Source organism: Mus caroli, unplaced genomic scaffold (assembly GCF_978045245.1).
Source record: "Mus caroli unplaced genomic scaffold, Mus_caroli_1 scaffold_12, whole genome shotgun sequence".
NCBI lineage: Eukaryota > Metazoa > Chordata > Mammalia > Rodentia > Muridae > Mus > Mus caroli.
This window is the reverse complement of record NW_028227267.1, coordinates 17,248,836-17,254,113: the sequence shown is the minus strand read 5'-3', so window position 1 is coordinate 17,254,113 and position 5,278 is coordinate 17,248,836. Positions and strand designations below refer to the sequence as shown.

Here is a 5,278-nt window from a genome sequence, read left to right as displayed (position 1 = left end):
AGTCATAATACTTTGGGATGAAAATAATGAAGAAAAAAATTGTTTTAGTTGGGGTGACTATTACTGTGATGAAACACAGGACCAAGGAACTTGGGGAGGAAGGGTTTATTTGGTTCACACTTCCACATCATCACCAAACCAGTTAGGACAGGAACTCACACAGGGCAGGGACCCAGAGTCAGGAGCTGATGTAGAGGCCATGGAGGGGCGTTGCTTACTGGCTGGCTCTCCTGGTTTGCTCAACCTGCTTTCTTACAGAACCTGGGACCACTATCCCAGGATGGCTCCATCTACAATGGGCTGGGTCCTCCCCCATCAGTCAGTCACTAGGAAAATGTCCTCTAGGCTTGCCTATGCCCAATCTTATGGAGGCAGTTTATTAATCTTGTGGAGGCTCCCTCCTCTCAGAGGACTTTATCTTGTATCAAGTTGATATAAAATGATCCAGCACATAAATAAGATTAAAATAAAAACAAGGTAAGTTTTTTAGAAAGTCCTGACATAACATGAGACAAGGAACCTCCAAAGACACCACGGAGTTGTTTCCTGTTGGCCATCTACTGATGGGCATGTGGCCAACCCTCAAGAGTAGTTTGTTTCCCCAGTGAGACTCCTTTGAAAGAAGCTAAATTTTCATATGAAAGTGGTTCACAATTGTAGATAGCTCCTGGGTTAGGGATGAGGGCATGTGTTCACTTCTTTCAGCTCTAGGGCCTCATCTGGTATGGACCTGTGCAGACCCTGTGCATGCTGCCTCAGTCTCTGTGAGTTCATATGTACATCAATCACGTTGAATTAGAGGGCCTCGATTTCCTGATGTCCTCCATCCCCGTGGCTCTTACACTTTTTCTGCTTCTTCTTCCAGGGGATTCCCTGAGCCCTGGATCCTGATCCCTGAGAGGAAAGATTTGATAGAGATGCCCAGTTTAAGGCCGAGTGTTCCATGAACTCTCGCTCTCTGTATAATGTCTGTCTGCAGGTCTCTGTATGTGTTGCCATCTACTGCAGATGGACACTTCTCTGATGACGGCCAATCAAGGCACTGCTCCATGAGTATAGCAGAATACCATTAGGAGTCTTTTTTTTTCTTTTGCCACATTTTTTGTTTTTAGGATAGTGGTATTTGGTTTTCCCATAGGTCTCTGGTCTCAGATTCTTGCTCATCCAAGCAGTGTGAGGGATGGGTTTCATCCCATGCAGTGTGCCTTCAGTCAAGGAGTTGAAATCTTTATTGGTCACTAACTACCTGTGGTGCTCAGCCCTATGTATTCAAGGAAAGGATGGCCAAATCCCAATGTACAACGTAGTTCAGGGCCAGAGCAGGCATGGTGGGTGCAGGTGGTTGTTGTTGGGAAAATCTAGAAAGTCAGTAAGCATTTCACTGCTTGTTTTAAAGCTGAGCCTGGATAAGTATTTGGCAGAGATTTAGTTGGTGTTGGTATGTGTGTGTGTGTGTGTGTGTGTGTGAGAGAGAGACAGAGAGACAGAGAGACAGAGAGACAGAGAGACAGAGACAGATAGAGAGACAGAGAAAGACACATACATAGAGACAGAGACAAAGAGAGACAAGCAGAGAAAGACAGAGATAGAGGCAGAGATGGATAGAGACAGACACAGAAAGACAGACACTGAGAGACATAAACAGACACACAGAGACACAGAAACAGAGGTAGAAAGACAGAGAGACAGAGACAAAGATGCAGAGACAGATACAAAGAGGTACAGAGAGAGACAACAAGAAAGCGAGGTGGGATTAGATTCAGGATGATGAATCACATGGCCATCATAGATTCGAGATACGTTAGCTCCCCATCTCAATCACTATGTATTTTGATATATCTGTGACTTATTTAATTATTTATATACCATTTTCTCTGTAAGTAACTCACTCTTTTGGACACAAGTCATAACATGTTTAAGGGAAATGTAAAACTCATACTACAAATGAGGGCCCAAATAGTTGTGTCATAGCTGGAGAGTAACCCTCACACCTGCAGTCCCCAAAGGGCAAGCTGGGGCAGCGCAGCCAGCGCAAGGCTGTTGTATGTTACTGTGACGTGGGCAGGGCAGCTCCTGAGACAGGACCTTGCATATAATGGTTCCCTTCAGAAAGGTTGGAAATGAGCCCAGTGGTGAGCACCCTTTCCCTGTGTGACTTACTAGGTGCCTGGTGGTCACCATACCAATTTGCCAGTGAACCACCTGTGCCTTGAGTGTACCCTTCACTCTGCAGTCCCACACCTCCAACTGTAAAATAAGACTTTTGATTGGATAGCAATGGTTGCCAGCATCAGCATCTCTAACATTTTTTCCAACTTGACTCAGGAAGCTTGGCTTCCCCATTTCTCAGGCATGAACCTTCACCTGCTGATGTGGGTGAGTTAGTGCTTGGTACTGCCAACTGCTTCTTCCACCCAAAGCACCTGCTGAGCACATGCCTTCAGACAACCTCAAACCTTTCTGTTCTTCCCACCTTCCTGGCTCCAGTCTGGCCCTACTGTGAGCTTCACGTAGGATAACTGTCAGTTTGAAAAATAGGATTCCATTAAAAGATTTCTGTCTGCCTCCTTACTCAGGCTGTAGGATGGAGTCTAGACTTATTTGATTTGGTTCCCGGCCACTTTCTAAGGAATGGGGAAGGGAGTAAGATGATCAGGAAGCTGGTTTCATTTGGGGCTTTGTGGATAACTTGGCACTTGTACTCTGAAATGTTCCCACAGGCAGGTGGTCGGCAGGGGAGATGTCTGAGTTAAGCTATCACCTGCACCAGAGTCCAGCAGCATCTGCTCTTGAAGCAAGTTCATGTTGTGAAAATGAGGCCAGAGGTGCAAAAGGTAAATTAGTAGGTGATTATGTGCTGTGTACAAGAATCAATGTTGTAAGGAGTCCACCATGGCAAGGTCTGAACAAAATTCTGTAAAGCCTTCCCAACTCCAGGTGTGGTAAGGACTTGATAAGAAGACATTTGGTTTTCACTAGATGTATTGCCGGGATAGGATTCATCATTAAACTGCAAACTGCTTTCTGCCTGTATAGATTGGCCCCTTCTTAGCCTTTAAAAAATTATCTTTTTTTTTGTGTATGAGTATTTTTGCCTGTATGTGAGATTATGTACTACATATGTATCTGTGAAGGCCAGAAGTGGGTTCCAGATACCCTGAAATTGGATTCATGGGTTTTGAGCCACCATGAGAGTGATGGGAAGCAAACATATGTCCCTTGCAAGAGCAGCAGGTGTTTGTTAACCATGGAGCTGTCTCCCTACCTTACCATCCCTCTCCTCCCTTCTCCTCCTTCTCCCCTTTCCCTTATTTTCCTTTCCCTATCTTTTATAGAAATGAAGTTATTCAATATGTGGCCTTCTAAATGAATGGATCTAGAGGATATCATCCTGAGTGAGGTAACCCAATCACAAAATATGCACTCACTGATAAGTTGATATTAGCCCAGAAACTTAGAATACCCAAGATACAATTTGCAAAACTCATGAAACTCAAGAATAAGGAAGTCCAAAGCGTGGATACTTTGATCCTTCTTAGAAGGGAGAACAAAATATCCATGGAAAGAGTTACAGAGACGAAGTTTGGAGCTGAGACTGAAGGAAGGACCATGCAGAGACTGCCCCACCTAGGGAGCCATCCCATAAACAACCACCAAACCTAGACACTATTGCAGATGCCAACAAGATTTTGCTGACAGGACCTTGTTATAGCTGTCTCCTGTGAGGCTATGCCAGTGCCTGGCAAATAAAGAAGTGGATGCTCACTGTCATCTATTGGATGGAACACAGGGTCCCCAATGAAGGAGCTAGAGAAAGTACCCAAGGAGCTGAAGGGGTCTGCAGCCCTATAGGAGGAACAACAATATGAACTCACCAGTACCCCAAGAGCTCCACCAATCAAAGAAAACACATGGTGGGACTCGTGTCTCTAGCTACATATGTAGCAGAAGATGGCCTAGTTGGTCATCAATGGGAGGAGAGGCCCTTGGTCTTGTGGAGATTCTATGCCCCAGTATAGGGGAATGCCAGGGCCAGAAAGCAGGAGTGGGTGGGTTGGAGAACAGGGGGAGGGGGAGGGCATAGGGGATTTTGGAGAGGAAACTAGGAAAGGGAATAGCATTTGAAATGTAAATGAAGAAAATATCTAATAAAAAAGACATAAGAAGAAAAACAAAACAAAACTGAGACACATTTGTAATAAAAAACTATATGGAAATGGAATTATACAATAGTGAAATGCTATATTAATGAAATGTATCTATAAATTATAGTTACTATGAATAGTGAGGAAAATCGGGCCATGGCATTTTCTTACCACATGAAATCATAAAGTAGTTATGTTTAAATAATTCAATTATGCATTTTTGCAGAAACAATATCTTTTCATAAATTAGTAGTAAATTAAAAGTGAAAAATGCACGGAAAGTGATTGGAGGAATATCATGTCATCATACTAACACATCTACTGTCACGGTATTTTATCTCAGTAATGGTTTTCTTGATTGAAGTAAGCGGGCAATACTTTTCACAGAAGTACCAAAGCACCAGCAAAGTGTATTTCAGTGACTGATCTTTTCATCTCCATCTTTAGTGACTTGTGTTATAAGACTGAAATTGAAGCTACCTTGGCTGTATGAGAGGCCCAACAAGCAGCTGACTGAGACAGATGCAGATACTTACACCCAATCAATGGACTGAAGTTGGGGACACCTGTGTTTGAATTAGGGAAAGGCTGGAAGAAGATGAGGAGGAGGGTGACGTCATAGGAAGACCAGCAGTCTTAACTAACCTGGGCCCCCTAGGTGGGAGATGGGGAGGTAGAGAGGTAGAAGGTGGGAGTCAGGGGTAGAGGGCAGGGGTTGGGGTGTGAGGACATCCTCTTGGAGACAGGGGGAAGAGGAATGGAATGAGGAACGGTCAGAGGGCAGACCAGGAGGGGGATAACAAATGGTCTGTAAAAAGAATTAAAGATATTTTATTTTATAATTTATCATACAATATTTTAAAAAATGAAATGAAAAATTAAAATTACAATGATATTCATTAAAAAATGTGGCCTTCATGTCTTGTTTCTTCCACTTAGAATCATACTTTGAAGGTTCACCCCTACATCAGCCTTCCCCTCACTTGTATGGCTGAAGAATCGCATTCCATGGCACACTGTCGAGATGTTGAGGATTTTCATTTGTTTGTTGGTTAATTGACATTTTGAGTGCTTCCCGTTTGGGGGATAATACTGCTGTTTCTATTTGTGCTTACATCTCCGTGTGTGAAAAT

The 5,278-nt window shown here is 43.5% G+C and overlaps 1 long non-coding RNA gene across 1 annotated transcript; it reads left to right on the top strand.

The window, feature by feature from the left end:
- Positions 1 to 2,727: 2,727 nt before the first annotated feature.
- Positions 2,728 to 4,930, top strand: LOC110308911 (uncharacterized). Its single transcript, XR_002379633.2, has 3 exons — positions 2,728 to 2,834; positions 3,336 to 3,400; positions 4,593 to 4,930. It is a non-coding gene; the product is annotated as an uncharacterized LOC110308911 (long non-coding RNA).
- The last annotated feature ends 348 nt before the right edge of the window (positions 4,931 to 5,278 follow it).